Consider the following 22,147-nt stretch of genomic DNA (forward strand, 5'->3'; position numbering starts at 1 on the left):
TGAGTCAGTGGCTGTGAGTTGTGGGTTCTGATGAAAATGAATGAGAAACCACTTGGAAACAATTTTTGTACAGCCACTATATATTGTTTCTTGACACACAGTAGGACATCTGAGAAGCAAAATTAACAAAATGTCCCAAACATAAGTCCTATAATGTGCTCTGTTCACTTCTCATGCAGAAAGTTCTCCAATTCTTTGCAAACTCTAAATCATTTGGTTTACCTATAGATTTTGCAACTGGTTTGATTATTTTGTGTTTGTAAAGCATCAACGAGCTAAATTCAAGGAAAGTAAAATTCTGGCCAATTCAAAAAGCTGATAATTAATTCATTTTAATTTTTTTATATAATAATAATTATATATGCTTTGACAGATAATGGGCAATATTAAATATACTATTTTGCTTAATTCAGTTATTTAAATCCTACAAGTAATTTTAGATTCAAAAGTGTTAATTGGACATGTAATCAACCAACACCAATAAATAAAAAAAGTACTCATATATAGTAAATATTTTGTTATATTTCATATTCAAAACAAAATACCCAAACCTAATTTTATTTATTTTTTTACTGACGTTTACTCATATGGAAATCACTATTGTAGGTTGGCATCATTCTGCAGTAAGCCAAATGTTAAACAGAGGCCTTACCATGGCAGTTGATAAAAAAAAAAAAAAAAACAGAAAAAGATCACCATAAAGATTCAGTTGTTTTGTAAGAACATTTGAATTTTACAATAATCTGCCCTACTGTGAAAACTGCCACAACACCTCATGGCGGTGTCGTGTGTTCACTGATCACATGATTCCCTGCTTATTAAAAAGCTACCAAAGCATTGTAAAAACCACTGCTATAAAAAGCCACATAGAATACACACCATTAAGGTCTCTGCCAGCAGCCTCAGCAAGCCAGGACACTCAGTAATCTAAGAGGGCTTTTGTGGTAGCTGTAAAGCACTGCCCAAAGGGTGAACAGAGCTAAGCAAATCTTCACTCTCTTTTCCTCCTCAAGACAGCTCTGTCCACATCCCACCTTCCTCCAGCCAAAGCCCTGAGGGGCCATGTTTGTTCTGTGTTTTCACATCAACCTGCCAGAGCTTGGAATTAGTGATATACCAAAATATTTTTTTTTTTCCAGAAACCAAAATTAATGGTATCATTTAGCTGAAATCTGAAACCGAAAATAAAGATTCTGAAATTAATCAATCAAATCTATTTAATAATAAACACTCATGCAAATTGTGCATAAAGATTTAAATTGCACATAAGGCAGTTTTTATATCAACTTCTTAATTATAATGTCATAATAATAATAGAAATATTTTTTATTTATATAGCGCCTTTCTAAAACCCAAAGTCACTTTACAAGTCAGGCTTAAGGAACAGAAACAGATAAACATCAATACCAGAAGACAGAACACATACCAAGAGCTGAGATTAATATAAAAGTTAGATTAGAGATACATGAGAATGTAGATAGACATCCATAACAGAGTAAAAATTACAGACTGAGAACTGAAGAGTAATACTCAGAGGAAAAAATGTGTTTTAAGAGGTTTTTGAAGGAGAGAAGGGAGGATGGTTGACAGATGTTTTGGGCAAGAGCATTCCACAATCTGGGAGCCACAACACTGAAAGCTCTAGCTCCCATAATCACCAGACGAAACTTAGGGGTGACTAAGATTCCCTCACTAGAAGATCGTAACTAGCGGGCAGGAACATAAGGCTGGAATAAGTCAGATAAATATGTAGGACCGAGATTATTGAGAGCTTTATAAGTGAGAATTAGTATCTTGTAGTTTATGCACAAGAAAACTGGAAGCCAATGAAGGTGATAGAGGATTGGGGTAATGTGATCGTTCTTTCTTGTGTCAAGCGAGCTAGACTTTTGAACATAGTGTAGTCGTTTGATATTATTAGCTGACCGGCCATAAAGAAGTGAATTACAGTAATCTAGTTGAGATGTGACGAAGCCATGTAATACGGTTTCAGCATCCTGCTGACTGAGAGAGGATCAAATACTCAAGATATTACGTAGGTGGAAAAAAGCTATTGTGATCACTGAATGAAAGAGTTGAATCAATGAGAACACCAAGATTGTGAATTTTAGTGGAGGGCATAATCAGATCCATCAGTTTACCAGATATCTTAGATAAAACAGCTTTAGAGCCAGTCAGAATTACCTTAGTTTTATCAGAGTTAAATTTAAGGTAATTTGCCTCCAGCCAAAACCTGAGTTCCTTGATGTAATTTGTTAATGCCGGTGAAGGAAACACTGAGGTGGAAGGTGTGCTAAAATAAATCTGAATGTCATCTGCGTAACATCACAAGACAAACCCATATCTTATAAATATATTCACAATACAAACTTCACAAATATTGAAGAGGAGAGGGCCCAAAACAGAACCTTGAGGTACACCAGAATTGATGGATTTAGTAGATGATTTGTATTTCTGTTTTGTAACAAATTGTTGCCTCCCGGTCAAATAGGAGGAAAACCATTCAAGGGCTGTGCCAGTAATTCCAATTACTGAAAGCCGTGAGAGGAGTATCTCATGACAAAAAGCTGAGCTGAGGTCTAACAAAAGGAGAGTGCTGAGAGCACCAGGGCTCGTAGAGGTTGTGTGCTGTTAAGAAGGCCTGTAACTGGGAGGCAACAACTTTTTCTAATATCTTATAGAGAAAAGATAAGTTCGAAATAGGCCTATAGCTACTTAGGGAAGAAGGTTCAAGACCATGCTTTTTAAGAACTGGAGTGACAGCAGCAATCTTAAGCTTTGATGGTACAGTTCCAGATGACATTGACATATTAATGAAGTGAGTGATGGGTAGTGACAAAGCAGGCAAGCAATTCTTCAGTAAAGAGGTAGGTGCAGGATCAAGAAGACTAGCAGAGGAATTAGACAGCCTGATTATCTCATCAACCTCTGTGGGGACAATAAAGTCAAAACTAGATAAGCTATGAGCATGGCATAATGAGAGAAGTTCAGAAGTGGCAACAGAGGTTGGGTGTTGACAGGTATGAGATGTTTTACTCCGAAAAAAGTTCAGGAAAGCGTCACACATTTGATCAGAGCCCACTGGAGACTGTGTGGGTGGCTGTGTTAACTTTTTAATCGTAGTAAATAATGTTCTAGGCCTGTTTTTGGTCTTATTAATGAAAGTAGAGAAATAAGATGATTGAGCTGCATTAAGAGCGTTCCTGTACTGCTTAATGTGTTCAGTATACAGTGTTTTGCCCCTTCCTGTTTTCTTTTTTTTTTTGTCACACTTGAATGATTCAGATCATCAAACTAATTGTAATATTAAACAAAGCTAACCCAAGTAAATACAAAATGCATTTTTGAAATAATTATTTAATTTATTAAGAGAAAAAAGCTGTCCAAACCTGCCTGGCACTACGTGAAAAAGTAATTGCCCCCTAATTCTAATAACTGGTTGTGCCACTCTTTGAAGCAACAACTGCACTCAAGCATTTGTGATAAAGGTAACTGAGTCTTTCATATCGCTGTGGAGGAATTTTGGCCCACTCTTCTTTGCAGAATTGTTTTAATTCAGCCACATTGGAGCATGAATGGACCGTTTAAGATCATGCAACAGCATCTCAATCGGATTTAAGTCCAGACTTTGACTTGGCCACTCCAAAACCTTCATTTTGTTTTTCTTGAGCCATTCGGAGGTGGGCTTGCTGATGGTTTGGGATCATTGTCCTGCTGCATAACCCAAGTGCGCTTGAGCTTGAGGTCACAAACTGACGGCTGGACATTCTCCTTCAGCATTTTCTGATATAGCGCAGAATTCATGGTTCCATCAATTATGGCATGTCGTCCAGGTCCTGAACATCACACTACCACCACCATATTTGACTGTTGGTATGATGTTCTTTTTATGAAATGCTGTGTTGCTTTTACGCCTGATGTAACAGGACACACACCTTCCAAAAAGTTAAACTTTTGTAGCATCAGTCCACAGTATATTTGCCCAAAAGTCTTGGGGATAATCAAGGTATTTATTGGCAAATGTGAGACAAGCCTTTGTGTTCTTTTTGGTCAGCAATGGCTTTTGCCTTGGAACTCTCCCACGGATGCCGTTTTTGCCCAGTCTCTTTCTTATTGTTGAATCATGAACACTGAGCTTAATTGAGGCAAGTGAGGCCTGCGGTTCTTCAGATGTTGTTCTGGGTTCTTTTAGGACCTCCTGGATGAGTCGTCGTTGTGCTCTTTGAGTAATTTTGCTAGGCCGGCCACTCCTGGGAAGGTTCACCACTGTTCCAGGTTTTCTCTATTTGTGAATAATGGCTCTGACCATGGTTCGCTGGAGTCCCAAAGCCTTAGAAATGGCTTTATAACCCTTTCCAGACTGATACATGTCAACTATTTTGTTACTCATATGTTCTTGAATTTCTTTAGATCGCGGCATGATGTTTTGCTCTTTAAGCATGCTTCACTTTGTCAGACAGCTTCTATTTAAGTGATTTCTTGATTCAACAGGTCTGACAGTAATCAGGCCTTGATGTGGCTAGTAAAATTTAACTCAGCTTTCTAAAATAATGTGCTTAATCACAGTTCTTTCATGATTTAACAGGATAATTAATTTTTCACGCAGGGCCAGGTAGGTTTGGACAGCTTTTTTCCCTTAATAAATGAAATCATCATTTAAAAACTGCATTTTATATTCACTTGCATTACCTTTGTGTAATATAAAAATTTGTCTGATGATCTGAATTTTTTAAGTGTTACAAATATGCAAAAAAATATAAAAAAAAAAAAACAGGAAGGGGGCAAAAACATTTTCACGGCACTGTATACCAAGCAATAAAGCCAGTTTTCTCATAAAGCCTTTCCAGCGGGCGGCCCTTGGATTTCATTGCACTAAGCTTAGTGTTGAACCAAGGAAAAGTGTGCGAGGAAGGGACCTGTCTAGATTTTATGGGAGCAAAATTATTCAAATTAGTAGAAATACCTTCATCATAGACATTAAGAATGTCTTCAGCACTGGAAAGACTGCAGCAGTCAGAGAGGGGGGAATGCAAATGACAGAGGATCAACCAACTTCCATGTACTATACTCAATCAAAGATTTAACAAAAGGTTTTAGAATGTAAAAATTACAAAAAAAAATTCAATCAGTTTATGATCAGAGATACCTATGTCAGAGCTTTTTAAGGCAGTAATGTTGAAACCAGTAGAGCAGACCAAATCCAGTGTATGGCCATGTACATGAGTTGGAAAATCAATATGTTGCTGCAGATTAAAACCATCAAGGACAGACATGAACTCAAGAGCATGAACAGTCAGGCCAGATGGTGGTACACATGGCACAGCACGGTGAGAAGGTGTAAACCCACTCAGCAGCGCCCAGAACAAACCCACAGAGCTAGATCCAGGCTGAGGGCTCATGAAGCGCTGTGAAGTGTGGCCACATAGCACCACGTTAGGCAAACCCAAGACAAATGATAGACAATACCAGGCATGACGAATCAATGAGAAAGTGGAGACTCACTCACCGACACTGTCAAGCGGTACAAACACACCATCAATCTGGGGAGAGGGCTCGCTGGGGTGTGAGGCATGTGGCAAGTTAACATCCAAAGAGGACAGTTCAAAACATTGATTATAAATCCAGTCCGGCGATCGATAAGTGAAGATGGAAATGTTTACAAAAAACAAAAAGTAGATGAACCAAGCGATGAAAGAAAAGGCAAATCGCAAATCTCGGCTATCGGTATTCAGTAAATTTGTTTGAAATGCCAGATGCATCACACTGAATGAGGACAAGAGTAGACCGCTGCAGTCATCCTCTAATCATATTTGTGTCAGATGTATAAGTGTTTGGGTGAACTCCATGCTGATAGCGAAAGCACTTTACTGTGCCAGCGGAAGTAAGAAAACACTGCTTCGAGTCAGAACGGAAGTTGCATGACATCATGTGAAAAGGGTCTACTGGATGAAAGGCATGCTAAACATAATGTTTAGAGAAGCTTTTGTTCATGCTAGGGTTGGGCGATGTCTACCAAATTGTCTACAGTGAAACATAGTGATAGACGATGACATCAGGGGTTGGGGTTAGGGGGTGTGCCCTAAGCATGAATCCGTGTGCAGAAAGGCACGGAAAACAAATAACGTATTCTACGGAGCCACTAAAGGACGTGGTTATCCGCTTGCTAGCGGTAGACTGTTACATTACAGTAAATGAAAGTTCACTTACACAGAGTAAGGAGAGATGACTGATAGGACAATGGCGAATGATTTGCAGATGCTGAGCACCACTGACAAATATCTAATCTTGTAAAATGTGTGGTAGGTACTGCCGCTCCGTAGTATAGAGTCCATATGTTCACAAATCTCAAAAGTGAAAGTGAAGTTTCAATGCCCTGCATATTAGTAGCCGTTCCCTTGGGATGCGGCGGATTGCAGGGGGTATGGCAGGGAGAGGGGGAGATCACGATGCCGGCTCAACATTGTGATGTCTATCAGCCATCAGCCCAACCGTAATTCATGCATCAGCTGAAAACCACATAGACTAAAACATCTCAGTTCATTCGGCCCTCCAAAATGGTTTTGGCCAAATATTTTCATTTGCCAAAATTTTGATGCATCACTACTTTGGTTAAATTTATTTAACATCATCAAACAAGAGGAAAATCACTGCAACATATGGCCTTCCTGGCACACTGCTTCAGGGAACTTCCGCATTAGGGAGATACAGTGAACTAGAGGGTTAGCAATGGGTGACGTGACACAGTCGCTCACCTTCTTCGGCACCTGAGAGAGAGCAGGAGTGTGCTGTGCATTGGGACACTAATCTACACACCCTCAGGCTACGATTTAGAGAACGTTCTCTGGTGCTGGATTAAATCTCTCCCCTCATGCACCCTGCCCTCTCCTGTCAGCCACTTTGAGGAGTAATGGGGCCAAATTGAATGCAGAGATCAGGAGCACACAACAGTCAGTGTTCCAGCAGATTTTGATGCGCTGCTCACAGGATAAAAGTTGCACTCAAATCAAACTGTCATTGAAAACTTGGTGCTGTGTTGTGGGAGTTTGGCCTGCTACTTAGCTCCGCTGAAAGCAAGTGCCCATTTATCAAAGAATCAGAGAGCAGACCAAAGCACTTTTACCATTCTCGCCACTGAGATTCAAAAGAACTCAATAGAACAGTGCACTCTCATGGCTTTATGGGGTGTATTAATCAAATTAGACTCTGTAGAAAGCACATTTTATATTTTTAACAAACAAATTATTCCATTAATGTTAATATATTTGCTAGGAAAGAACAGCTGCCGGACACCTGTATTGACGAACAGAGGAAAATCGGGTATATGAAAGAAGTGACAGATGAAGGACAGACGGAAAACATTCACAAACATATATTTTGATGGAGAAATGAAATGATGGACATAACAGATAGACAAGACGAAAATGTCCATCTATGGAGGAATGAACGAAAAACCAATGAACAGCAAATGAATGACATATGCACAGTGAACAAACAGCGTATAGATGAAGTCGATGAACAGCGAATGGATAATGTAGGGATGACCAACAGCCAACATATGAATAATGAAGAGATGAACAGCAACAGCGTGACAGTCAGATATCTGTTGGACAAATGTCAAACAAACAACATACGTACAGTGAACAAATGGCATATGAAAAACATGCATACAATGTGTGAACAAACAACATTTGGATGCTGAACGGTTGCAACAGGAAGAACAGTGGACAGATGATGGATGGGCGGCAGGGGCGGACGGGCCATCTGGACGTTCTGGAGAAGTCCAGAACGGCCGTCCATCCAACGGCAGTCGGCCTGACTGGTTCATCATCAAAGAAAAAGATGGTAAACAGATTATCTTTTTACCAAGTTCAAGGGGATAGGCCTACTTATACTGTATGTTTGGAGTGTTTGGAAACAATTAAATTAAATCATCACCAAAACACAAACCACAAACAACAGAAACAACATGCTAAACAATTATATTTCTGCAGTTCTGAAAGTGAAACCTGCTGGCAGAGAATGAATTTGCTTTTTCAATAAGCCCGTCTGCTATTTTTGCTACATATTTTTAAATGTGAACCAGTGGATCAACAAGAAGCTAATGCATTATAAAAATCTAAACAATTAAGACACTAAGATATATTTATGTAATTTAATATAATAATTGACTAATAATAGTCTAATTGTTTAAATGAATATAATAATTGATACTATTGACTCTTCCCTTTTTTTTATTGTTTAAAGGCTGAAATGTGAAGTGCAGGTTTAAAGCTCTTAAATTTTATTTTAAAAATCCTGCAGTTACTCTGTTATTTTATGGTACCATATGGAATAACTATTTATTTATTTATTTATTTTTAATAAGCCCTTTTTAACTGTCATCTTATGTTGTTTTGAGAATGTTCTGTAATAAAAAAATAGGACCTCTGTACATTTGTTTGTTGCAAATTTACAGACCATGCAATTGAGATCTTTATTTGTTGGGATGATATTGCTGTCTACTGACAACAAAGTTTTCCTTCTGAATTAGCTTAACTGCACAAGTTTTATAGTTAATACAATGTTTAAAACTAAATTTCATTAATTATACTTTAATTTTCTTCAGTAAAAAGGAAATTGAGTAAGACAATGTAAAAGGTGTGTGAACTTGGATTAGTAATCTGGCCCCTTGGTATAAAGAAGAAAAAATGCTGGCCCTCGTCACTATCAAAGTTGCCCATCCCAGTTATAGACCATATAGCCTATGAGCACTATATTAAAATCCCAGGACACCCCGGCCCTATTCCGAACATTCACTGCTATTTATTACTTTGCATTGTCTGACATGAATAATCCATTCATTCATAAAGAGATGGCAGCGATTCTGCAATGGGTTACATTTGAGAGACAAGCCTACTGAGTTAGAAAATAGTGTAAATGAATTTGCTTATAACTTAATAAGTCTGATTAACATGACACACACACACACACACAGAGAGAGAGAGAGAGAGAGAGAGAGAGAGAAACACACATGTGAATACTCAAATTGAAGAATTCTTTTGTTTCAGGTTTCTAGATTCTAGGATTATGCTTATTATTGTCATATTATACATTTTGCATTCTGCTCTTTTTCTATAGATTTCAAGTATTTTAGTTCATACAATAATACATTTATTTCAATCCTGTACTGAAAAAAAATTTGAAACCATCACATAATTTGTAATGGTTTTACTGGTTATAATGAAATTGTATTGGTTTTAATGGAAACTGTAATGGTGCCTGTTGGTCTCTACTGTTAATCGCACTCATTCTGTTGCTTTCTTTAAAAAAAACAAATCAAAACCTAATATAACCCAAAAAAAAAAAAAAAAACACTACATGATACCATTATTTAATGGTTTTAATGGTTAAAAGTTGATGGTTTGTAGTGGTATTTGTAGTGGAAATCATTAGAATTTATGTGATGGTTTCTATTGTTTTTGTCAGCAGGGTCACCATGGGTTTTGTGATGTTATTTGGCATAAATGCAACAGAATTGCTGTAATAATGTGAGATTGTAGCGACTGTTTGTAGTTTTGGTTGACCTAAAAAAAACTAAAAAAAAACTAAAAAACTACTTACAGAAGGCGAACAAGTACATATTTGACATACGTGAATGGCGAACGGATGTGTGGCAGACATATCTTGGTGGACAGATGGAAATATACATCTACAGTCATGGCCAAAAGTTTTGAGAATTACATAAATATTGAAAATTGGAAAAGTTGCTGCTTAAGTTTTTATAATAGCAATTTGCATATACTCCAGAATGTTATGAAGAGTGATCAGATGAATTGCATAGTCCTTCTTTGCCATGAAAATTAACTTAATCCCAAAAAAACCTTTCCACTGCATTTCATTGCTGTCATTAAAGGACCAGGCTGAGACCATTTCAGTAATCATCTTGTTAACTCAGGTGAGAATGTTGACGAGCACAAGGCTGGAGATCATAATGTCAGGCTGATTGGGTTAGAATGGCAGACTTGACATGTTAAAAGGAGGGTGATGCTTGAAATCATTGTTCTTCCATTGTTAACCATGGTGACCTGCAAAGAAACGCGTGTAGCCATCATTGCGTTGCATAAAAATGGCTTCACAGGCAAGGATATTGTGGCTACTAAGATTGCACCTAAATCAACAATTTATAGGTTCATCAAGAACTTCAAGGAAAGAGGTTCCATTCTTGTAAAGAAGGCTTCAGGGCGTCCAAGAAAGAACAGCAAGCGCCAGGATCGTCTCCTAAAGAGGATTCAGCTGCGGGATCGGAGTGCCACCAGTGCAGAGCTTGCTCAGGAATGGCAGCAGGCAGGTGTGAGCGCATCTGCACGCACAGTGAGGCGAAGACTTTTGGAAGATGGCCTGGTGTCAAGAAGAGCAGCAAAGAAGCCACTTCTCTCCAAAAAAAAACATCAGGGACAGATTGATCTTCTGCAGAAAGTATAGTGAATGGACTGCTGAGGACTGGGGCAAAGTCATATTCTCGGATGAAGCCCCTTTCCAATTGTTTGGGGCATCTGGAAAAAGGCTTGTCCGGAGAAGAAAAGGTGAGCGCTACCATCAGTCCTGTGTCATGCCAACAGTAAAGCACCCTGACACCATTCATGTGTGGGGGTTGCTTCTCATCCAAGGGAGTGGGCTCACTCACAATTCTGCCCAAAAACACAGCCATGAATAAAGAATGGTACCAAAAACACCCTCCAACAGCAACTTCTTCCAACAACCCAACAACAGTTTGGTGAAGAACGATGCATTTTCCAGCACGATGGAGCACCATGCCATAAGGCAAAAGTGATAACTAAGTGGCTCGGGGACCAGAATGTTTAAATTTTGGGTCCATGGCCTGGAAACTCCCCAGATCTTAATCCCATTGAGAACTTGTGGTCAATCCTCAAGAGGCGGGTGGACAAACAAAAACCCACTAATTCTTACAAACTCCAAGAAGTTATTATGAAAGAATGGGTTGCTATCAGTCAGGATTTGGCCCAGAAGTTGATTGAGAGCATGCACAGTCGAATTGCAGAGGTCCTGAAAAAAAAGGGCCAACACTGCAAATACTGACTCTTTGCATAAATGTCATGTAATTGTCGATAAAAGCCTTTGAAACGTATGTGCTTGTAATTATATTTCAGTACATCACAGAAACAACTGAAACAAAGATCTAAAAGCAGTTTAGCAGCAAACTTTTTGAAAACTAATATTTATGTAATTCTCAAAACTTTTGGCCACGACTGTACAGAGTGACAGACAGATACACATGACAAACAAATTCCATACAGATGACATACAGGGAACAAGAAAAAGTTGCCAGACAGATGAAAGGTGGACATGCAGAAATTTCTGTCTAAAGATCGGCGGATAGATATGTCGTACAGACTGTAAACAACGGACAGACTGTATAAGTGTCACATACAGCGATCAATGTACAGATGCCAAATGCATGACACACAGAGAACAACTGACATACAGAGAACAGATGGCGAAAGGATGCGGTATAGAAGTACTGTGATCACATGAAAATAACCACCAAAGGAGTGACAGATGTTATATATTGGATGGGAGATACTTATCAATGAACAGAAATAATATCAATCAATGGACAGAAAGATGGAAATATCGACTGTGTTGCCCTGGCTCTTGATGAATAACAAACCACATCTATCTCAAAAAATGAAGTATAACAGCCCTTGTTCCTCCATACAAAGCTATTTCTTTCTGGTATTTACTTAATGTCTCACCCATCATTGATGATGGATTGGTTGCTGTTGCTTCACAAACCTCACAGAGGAGGGAGAGACAGATCATTCATGAGTTAGATGTAGACAGTCCATTTCCAACACAGTGGGTGTTTTAACAAACCCTAAAACCCCCAAGTGAAAGGCTTTTAAAAGCAGAGGGCTGTTGGTTATCTCTGTGGTGTGCCATGACTATCATTGACGCATTAGAAGTGAGGTTGGACTAGACTGTACTAGGGGCCAGAGAAGAGCAAAGTTTAAGCCTCAGTAGGGGGATTGATACTTTGTGTTTCCTTAGCAGCATAATAATTGGTTATGCTTCTTTATAAAAAAAAAAAAAAATCTCTACTATCCATCCTTTATCCAGTGTTCACTTTGCAACAGTGACCGTCTAAATAACAAAAGTTATTCAAAAGTAAAACTTTAGTCAAAAGTTGCAGTGTGTTGTTAATGCTTCAAAACACCAACAATCTGGATCCAAAGTTGTCTCCTTGTGGAATTTAGTTATAGATAACCACTTGACAGATTGCACTGAGAAATATAATAATTCTTCTGAATGAGTAGAATGTTGCTTACACCACATGACACCAGAAAGTGAAGACAGGAAGATTTAAAATGGAGGAGGACGTCTACAGTTGAGAGCACAGAAATCACTTAAATTCACAAGGCCTATGCATTTCAATACATTTTAATTCTACCTCTTTTTATTCAAATTCAAACTGCAATTGTGCATCCTCTACCTCTATTTAAATTCAGAAACTGGGCTGGAATTTAAAAGGCTTTCACAATTCAGTTCTGAATGAAGCACAACCCTGCTGTGATGCAATACATTTTTAGAATGGAGCTGAGCGGTTGCTTCCCTCTTATTTGTCACTGTCAAATGTTTACTAATTACTTCAAAATTTAAAACCAACTATTGTCGGAATCTTGGCCAGCTCTCTGCAAAAGGTGCCGCAGGGCTCCTGCAGGGATGCAGGTTAGAAAATGGAATAAAAGATCAATGTAAACAAAGTCAGATAATTAAGACTAAACTCAACACATTAATGTTTAAAGGAGTGGGGGGAGGGGGGTTACAGATTTGCAGTGCCTTTTACTGTTTGAGTCATGGTCCAAGCATGCAGCTGAGGGACCTGCACAATTAGTTTTCCATTTTCTTTTCCACAAAACCTTTGCCACTGCAGTCTGCATCTGTTCTGTTTAAATCATTACAATTTATCAAAATCTTACAGTGTGCAAATCCAGTCTAATAAATTTGGCAAGAGACTGAAACTGATCTTTTGGTAATGGTCATGTGACCGAAAATTAGACGGGTGTGAAAAAAAAAAAAAAAAAAATGTTTTGCTGTGCCTTTGGCATGTGCAATGTAGCGACAGGAGTTTATAGGTCATTTAATCTTAATAATTTACAATTTAAATAATTATGACTATAAATGTAAGCAATGGTTCACCTGAAAATTTAAATTTGGTGAAAATTTACTCACCCACATCCTATCCAAGATGTAAAGAGTTTGTTTCATCATTGCAACAGATCTGCAGAACTTCCTTGCATTCGCTTGCTCCGCAACAGATCCTCTGCAGTGCTGTCAGAATGAGCCTTTATACAACTGATAAAAACATCACAATAATCCCTGAGTAATCGGCATGACTCCAATCCATCAATTAACAACTTATGAAGTGAAAAGCTCAGTGTTTATAATAAAACAAATTAATCATTAAGATGTTTTTAACCTCAAACCGCAGCTTCTGGCTAAAATACGAGTCCTTTATCCATAATATTGCTTTCTTTGAAAAGGCCGTCTGAATCAGGAGAGACATATGCACAGATCAAACATTGTTTACAAGCGAAAACTGTCCAAAACAGGTGTAAACAAATATGTCGGTGGATTCTGATGTGAGAAGACTTTTTCCAATGGAAGAAGCATTATTATTGATTATGATGAAAAGATGTTTTGAGGTAAAATGCAAACATGCAGCTTTTCACTTGACGAGACCTTAATTGATCAAGTGAAGTTGTGTGGATTACTGTTAACTCTCATTCTGATGGCACCTATTCACTTCAGAGCATCCTCTGTGGTGAGCAAGTGATGTAATGCAAAATTTCTCCAAATCTGTTCTGATGAAGCAGCAAACTCATTTGCATATTGGATGGACTTATTACAGTAATGAGAATATAGGGGGAATATTTTGGTCACTAAATAATGTCACTCACAACACACACAAAAAAGTTCTTAAAATGGGCTTAATTTCTTAAAAATTTATAAATATGTATATTTATGTACAAAAATAGAATTTACATGAAAAATAATTTGTTCTTCTGATTTTGAGATGACATATCAACCAGACACATTCTTGACAAATTTATGAGAGCCACCTGTCTACAATGCACATATATTACATAATATTATCCTGGTACAGATGAACTGTAAAATATTGCCTCTTCTGGATCCCTTCTGTCCCGAGGGATCCACAGACTACTACTAAGTGTCCCTCATACTTGGTCTCAACAAGGCCATGTTCCCAAACCCATATCACCATCAATCAGTGTGGCATGTAAGGAACCATGTTTCCTCAGTGGGCTCCCTCAGACAGAATCAAATAAAAGCTCCTCTTTGTCAGGTCTGGCTTATGCTGTAGGCCTTCAGTGACTAATAGCTTAGAGGCCCTGCTTATCAACTGCAGGATCAATCGTCAATTAGTGTTTGCACACGGCTCACTGACAACTGTCCGTGGCTGTATGACTCTTCCAAATCAAAGTATCAGGATATGCATATTCCATGTGCCTCCCAATCAAGAACACAAATGAAGAAGTGATGACAAATACAAAGTACCCAATCTTATCGACAAACTTTGCCTCAAATCTTTTTAAAAAGATGATTCACTAACCACCTCACCCAAATGTTTTATAAACTGCAATTTTCCTCATTTTAACACATTTCCCATCATGCTCTGGTAATTATGTTTAAATACAGCACAGAGTGTTATAATCTGAAGTACCAGCCAGCTAAAACACATAAAACTCAAACAATGGAGCAATTAAATGGAACAAAACAGAGCGATTTTTCCTTTTCTTTGCTCAGTGTGGTGAAATGCTGCTAGCAGGCTCAGACAAAGATCATTTCAACCATTGTAGGATATCTCTTGCATTGGCTACATGACAGATGGTCTCCGTTTAACCAGCTGATAATATCCCATGAGAATCCCTATCGCAGCACTATTACAAATGGAAGGCAACGGTCAGCATATGATCCATTCTCTAAACCCAGCACCATCATCTCACTTCATCAAAGAATATGAATGAACTGCAGAGTAAGTGGCAATTTTTATTTATTTATATATATTTTTTTGAGAGTGAAGATTATGGTCATTTAGAATTCACTCTGAATATATTGCAGGTCTCTCTACTGTTGTTGCCTTCAGTTTTCCTCTAACATAAACAAAACAAGGGAAAGAAATTTTTTTTAGCAAAAATAACAGATAATAGTTCTAATAATCAACTGTAGCACTGCAATAAGAAATATCCTCTAACAATAACAAATGGCCAAGCAATTTTTTCAGATATCAGAGATATATGTTTTATCCAGTTATACTGTTTAGTTGTCCTCATTCTAAAATATCTGACTGCAGGATGCTGCAATTTATCAGCAAAGTATTTCTGACAGCTGTGTGTAATACAGATAACACATTGCAATAAAAATGTAAGACTTTAAAAATATAGTTACGAACTGTATGGATATCACAAAATCATGACATTCTTTTTTATGCCAGTTAACCTCATTCATTTTCTTTGTGCAATATATAAACTATCATTATATATATATATATATATATATACACACACACACACACACACACACACACACACACATACATATACACACACACACACACATACATATACACACACACAATTTTAGTAATTAGTTTCATTATGAAAATATTTAATACAATAAAGCAATTTTAAAATATTATTTTTCCTTTTGAAATTGGGGTGAAATGACTCAGACTAGAGGCCAATCTAACAACAAAAAAAATAGAAACCACAAAACCAATTTAAGACAGAAAATGTCGCCCTTTGATAGGCTTGAATTTACAGTTGTTTACAGAATTCATAAGGAGAAATATGCCACGTGTTGTCAGCCCTCTCATATGCACAGCGCACACCGAGACATTAAAAAACCTTCTAAAACCAAATAAATAAACAGAGAGACACTCTCCTACTCTGAATTAACAATCATTATATAACTCTAAGCCTTGTCATCTCATTAAATCGTATGCCATCTGCAGAACACTTTTCAAAGTTCCTCACTTTTACAGATCCTATAAGGTTCTTAGGACAAAATATTAGAACACTACAACTAGTTCTGCACCAGTAAACAATATCCCACGCCTCTGCATTGCAAATAATAGATTGATGGCATGAGCCATAATAGCACAAAAAAGAAATATTACTCAAATATCCACAGATCAGCAAAATGAATTTGTCATGCATTTGCTGTATTCTCTATATTACTTCCATTGTAAGTGCCTCATTGTAATCTCAATTTTTTGCTTTTCTGTAGTAATCAACATTATGCCACAAATGCTATCGATTGAGTTTAACGTATATTGAACCCAGAATATTCCTTTAAGCCTTAGCTACCTGTGGTTCACAATCTTAAAGCCCAAGCTTGATATAACATATTTAATAGACACAGTCACATACAGTATTGCCAAGGGAGCAATTTTATCATCCACACATGCCTTCAATATTTCATTGCCTCACAGCAGATATCATGTTTGTTTACTCCTCTCATCTTAGTATTCAAATGGCAGTGTTACACAGCTACCCAGGGGTTTTATAGTCCGTTCTCCACTATCCGAGATGGATGCCACTCCCTTCACAGCCGGCACATGTCCTGCTTCTGCCCTGGGCTACTCTGAATCCCATTCATATACTTAATTATCCATCACGCTGGAGACTGCAATATGCCATTTACAGCCATACAAGCTGCAGGTTGCTGAACCTGAACAAACATTGTAAGAATGCTACTGCTTTCTACACCTCTCACAAAGACATAATGGTTTTTGTGAAATTATTAGACTATTGACTTAAATTCCTAAGAAAACATAAAGGCGACCTGTTAAATTGTCTTTTATATTTTAACAGACTAAAAGAACTAAACTTTTGCTATCAAAGAGAAGGGAGAAGTATATTTGAAGCCAAGGATATGCACCACCTCTGGCAACAGTGTACTGTACATCTGCCAGTCATTGATTTTGAGTTAGAGATGTTAGTACACTGTGTAGTGAACGGTATGAGATTATATGCAGTTCCCTTCCTCCTCTAATATAAACTTGGCAGCAGTGAGATTTCCCTTTAGGAAAGTACCGTACAAAAAAATTGGCTTAGAATGTTCTGGTATAATTTTTTGTACTGTCATAAAGGTGACTACAAATGGCTAAGCCTTTGTTGAGAAAAAAAAAATGATAGTCCAAAAATGAAAATTCAGAAAAAAATTCCTAAAATAAAACTTCATCATACAACATGTCACTTCAGTTCAGAAGACTTGGATGGATGATCGATTCATATGGATTACTTGTATGTATGTATGTATGTAATGTATATATATATAATAAATATATATATATATATATATATATATATATATATATATATATATATATATATATAAATTGTATATGAAGATGAACACAAGTCTAGAATGAGAGTTCAAACTGCTGCTGGACGAAGCATTAGAATGGATAATGAACTAATTTTGTCAATAGTTTAAAGTTAAGACATCTTAATGATGGATTTGTTTCTTACAAACAAGCAGCTTTTCTCTTCACAAGACGTTAATTAATGGACTGGAGTCATGTGGATGAACTCTCATTCCGATGGCATCCATTCATTCAGTGATATAATGCTACATTTCTCCAAATCTGCTCCGATGAAGCAGCAAACCCATCTTGGATGGCCCAGGGGTGGGAAATATTTTGAGCAAATTTTTTATTTTGGGCTGAACTGTTCCTTTAAAACCAAACCATCTAAATGGTAAAAAGTTGAATATTTTGGCTGCTACTTCCGAGACAAATACATCTACTGAAGAAGATCCCACTTTGTGAATATTAGATAATTCCACACAAGCATTGCATCAACTGACATTTGTTTACAAAAATCACCAAGAGATTCTTCACGAGCCATTTCAGTCTATGCTACAAATGCCAGTTTGCTGCAGTCAGCACAAAGCCGTAAGCTGATGTGGCAAAGTGCTTTGTGACATGAAGGCCAGCAGTTGGCTGCAGCAAAAAATGCCGGTCTTATAACTCTCCACAGCATTGTGCAGAAACAATGCATACCAAATACAGTCCCCTTCTAAGGTGAAACGCAACACACAAATCATTGGCTGAAGTTTCATTGCCTACTACACTTCCATACTCTAAATCACAGTGTGTGCTTGCAAGCAGTCACAAGCAATAATGGCACCAGCCTATGAAAAAAAAATGGAGCAGCTAAGAAACAGATTGTCATTGCAGAGCTGCAAGTGTAGAAATGCTCTGTTATGACTTGGCGATCTCTCTGTCAGAGCCACTGACTGGTGCGAGAAAGTAGGGCTGTCAAATGATTAACTGCGATTAATCGCATCCAAAATAAGCTTGTGTTTACATAATATATGTGAGTGTGTTCTGTTTATATTTATTATGTATATATAAACACACACACACATACATGTATATATATATATACACACTCTCATGTATATTTAAAACAAAGTGCCAACAGAATAAAATAAAAAGACCTGTTTTTTGTTTGTTTGTTTTTTTGTTTGTTTTTTAACACAAATAGCAGACTTAAATTGTTTTAGGCAGCTAGCGAAACAAAAAAAATATATATATTTCTGCAGTAAGAAAAATCTTTCTATTATGTTTGTGGAAACCTTCTGATAGTGATGCATTGATGTAATGGATTTTGCCACGAAACAAAATTTATCAGTGACAACTTCGCCTTTGTGCAAATGTACTGTAGTTACCAGCCAGAAGACCGTTAACAGACAGCTGTGCCAAAATGCAAGAAACCACCTCTCAAGAAAATGCTTTCTTTTCACCATTTGTTGCAATCACCTGGATGTTTTAAACATCCAGATGAACATCAAGTTATGCTATTTTGATAATCCTACAGTTATTCAGAGCTGCAGAATAACCAGTCTTTTTTTCTAACACTCCTTTGGTGTTAAACCCAGAGTCCTTCAAATGATAAGAATGTGAGAAGATTGGAGTGGATGATCATTTCAAATACTCATGAACTGAATGACTGGGTTTAATACAATAGGAGAAAGAGGAAAAAAGGCAACTATAGTGACAGCCATCTATATTTGCATACTTCATTGTGACTGCACTGTGAAACCCAAAGCTCTTCAAATCATGAGGAGGAAGATCGGATACAGGATCTTCACTTATCCTTATGTTTGAAGTACACTTGGTTTAACACCAAAGAGAAGTGAAAAAGATGACCACTCCATTTATTCTACATAGAAATGTCAAAATTTCATAATTTAAGAGGAACATGTGTAATCATAAGCCAAGTCATATCTGTAATATTCTCAACACTGTATCTTAAATCCATGCATCACTGTATTTTCCTGTGATGTTAAGTCATCTTTCCCCTTTTTCTTTTTGTATTAAACCTAGAGTCTTACTGTATACTATACTGCTGAATCACATCATAGATCCAGCTGTGACCATGCATGTTCCTCTCAAGTTATGCCAGTTCCTCAGACCTACAGTTATTCTGCAGAATGAATGGAGTGCTCTTTTTCTCATTCTCCTATGGTGTTAAACCCAGAGTCCCTCAAATCACGAGGATGTGAGAAGATCAGAGCAAATTATCTTCTCAAATTCTTGTGAATTGAAGGATGCGTTCAGTACCAAACGGAGAATAAGGAAGAGTACTTCACCACAGGCAATCCAAATGAAGCATGCATTTAAGATATATTGCCATGCATATCACAGATACAACTTTGTGACTATGCAAGTTCCACTTAAGTTATGCCAATTCCTCACACGTCCAGTTATTCTTCAGAATAAGTTAAGCTGCAGAATAACTGGAGTGCTCGTTTTCCTTATTCTCCCTTGGTACTGAACTGAGAGTCCTTCAAATCATGAGGATGTGAGAAAATCAGAGTGGATGATCTTCTCCATACCTCAATATTTTAAAGACTCTCAGTTCAGTACCAAAGGAGACTGAGAAATTGAGATGAATTCACATCACAGACAATCACAATGATGCATCCATTTAAGATACACTACTAAGAATACCTTTCTTTGTGACTACAAATAACATGGGCAGCTTCCCACCTTCAGTGGTTCCAGTTACATTTCTAGTTTAGCATGCAATTACAAACCAATCTCTACTCAAATTTCTCACCATGTTATCTAACCATCCACCACCTGGAGTGATGTAAAGATGATTTGCTAGCAGTATACAGTATTTTTCTATGCACTTTTTCTTCATCAAGGTACACTATATCTTGTTAGCTAATCTAGAAAATTTTGTGTTTCTGTGTCGTTCTTCTCCAATTAAATACATAATTTAATGAACACAAAAAAGGGGAAAAAAAAGGCCTAAAAACTAGACTGTGAGCATCCTTGATACTGTGCTCACTCTAATGTTTACCAACAATGCAATAACAACCATGCCATCTACACCTCTTGCATCATCGAGGTAACAACAGACATATGCTGAATATATTGTAATCCTGATTTTATAGCACCACAGTGAAAAACTAAACTGTAACCATACCAATGAAACCCACTCAGCCCAAAGGGGCAAAAGACTATAACGAAGTGTGCGCATATTATGAACAAAATTGTTTTGACATTCAAGCAGGCACAGATAAGTCAGGCGAATGCAAAAAGCAAATAGCAAGTGGGAAATAAAAATGAATTGCTAATGTTAGGATACATCACAGACCTCAGTCATTGTAGAGCCAGGGGTAAAATTAAATTGTCTTCCCTGATCTCAAAAACAGTAAAGAATAGATAAAGTATTTCACTCTCAAAGGATCAGCACTGCTTAAATGAAAGATGAAGGTGAAAGTCAAACTTTCTGCCTCTCTGCACCGAATTACAACACAAGCTATTGACAAAATGTACTGGAGAAAGTGCAAGTGCAGCTCATGATACGGCACCATCTTCTTTAAAGGTTACCGCTTTGATTACTATAGCAGAATAAAACAGGAATTTACAATATAAACTGTAAAAAAAAAAAATAAGAGTTCATGCATGATCAACAAATGCATTTGCTTCACAAGGGCTAATGTGAAAACTGCATGTTCACATACGGCTAAAATTCAAATCCATGAGACTTAAAATGCCTCATGTCTGGGGGAGAAATTTATGTTCCCGACTCATCCAAACACTCATGTATATTTCCATAAATATGCCAGATAAACACTTATCTCTTGCAATGAATCATCTTGGAAATCCTAACACACTGTAGCAAGCCAGCAAACCCATCATGTAATGTGGCACCATAAGCTATGTGAGCTCCTGATTGTCAACATCATGAAATAACAGCAGATTAGAATACTTCTGGCCCCTTCTTCAGATTAGCATTGTGACGTAACACTGTATTACAAATGGCATCGAAAAGAAATTTTTCAGATGTTTCACGAGCAATTCTCTTAATTACTGTTTTTTTTTTCTTATAAAAAATTATATTTAAAAAAATGAGAAAATACAGGCTGCTAAAAAGCTATGAATTTTTTTTTTTTTTTTTTTTTTGTAAACCTTGCCGCTTTCTTACTGTTGAACCATACCGATCAGATACTTGCTCAAAGATGCTCCACTACACTTAACCCCTGGGTTACTGCATTTTCAAACCCGAATTAGTGCTGCCCAACCCAATCAAGATTTGCTCCATTAAATATTCATGAGCTTTCTAACAGTTCGCAGAACTTTAAATATGTCAAACTTCGAAGGCAAACGCGTTAACTGATAATAATTATTTTTGCTGTATATTTTTAAAAGGCTAAATCCAACCGGCGCGGATTGACTTGTCACCTTTCCACACGTGGACAAGCTGTTATTAAAACAATTCGCGCGCCGTATTTGTCCAATCAGCGTTAGGCTGGCGTCTTTCCAAACCTGAACGCCTTCGACATGGGGTGTGTGTCCACGCCAGCTGCTTACCTAGACAGCATTGAGCATCGCAGGAGACACCGACCGTATCATTCAAAATTGTTTTTAATGTATCCTTTCTAAGTGACTATGAGCAGCTGTGCACCTTAAGAGTTATCTAATATATTCTCTTTAATATAGACAGGCATTTTATATAAATAACACACCCGGTGACATTTGAGTGCTGGTATTTACTCGCACCCAAAGTCGTCCCGCTAAGCGAGTCTGTTCATTGTCCAT

The 22,147-nt window shown here is 37.4% G+C and overlaps 1 protein-coding gene across 3 annotated transcripts in view; it reads right to left on the bottom strand.

Moving 5' to 3' along the window:
- Positions 1 to 22,147, bottom strand: part of LOC109059922 (IQ motif and SEC7 domain-containing protein 1-like) — a 170,940-nt gene that overhangs the window by 148,212 nt on the left and 581 nt on the right. The gene's annotated exons all lie outside the window — the stretch shown is intronic.

Source organism: Cyprinus carpio, chromosome A11, assembly GCF_018340385.1.
Source record: "Cyprinus carpio isolate SPL01 chromosome A11, ASM1834038v1, whole genome shotgun sequence".
NCBI classification, from domain to species: Eukaryota; Metazoa; Chordata; class Actinopteri; order Cypriniformes; family Cyprinidae; genus Cyprinus; species Cyprinus carpio.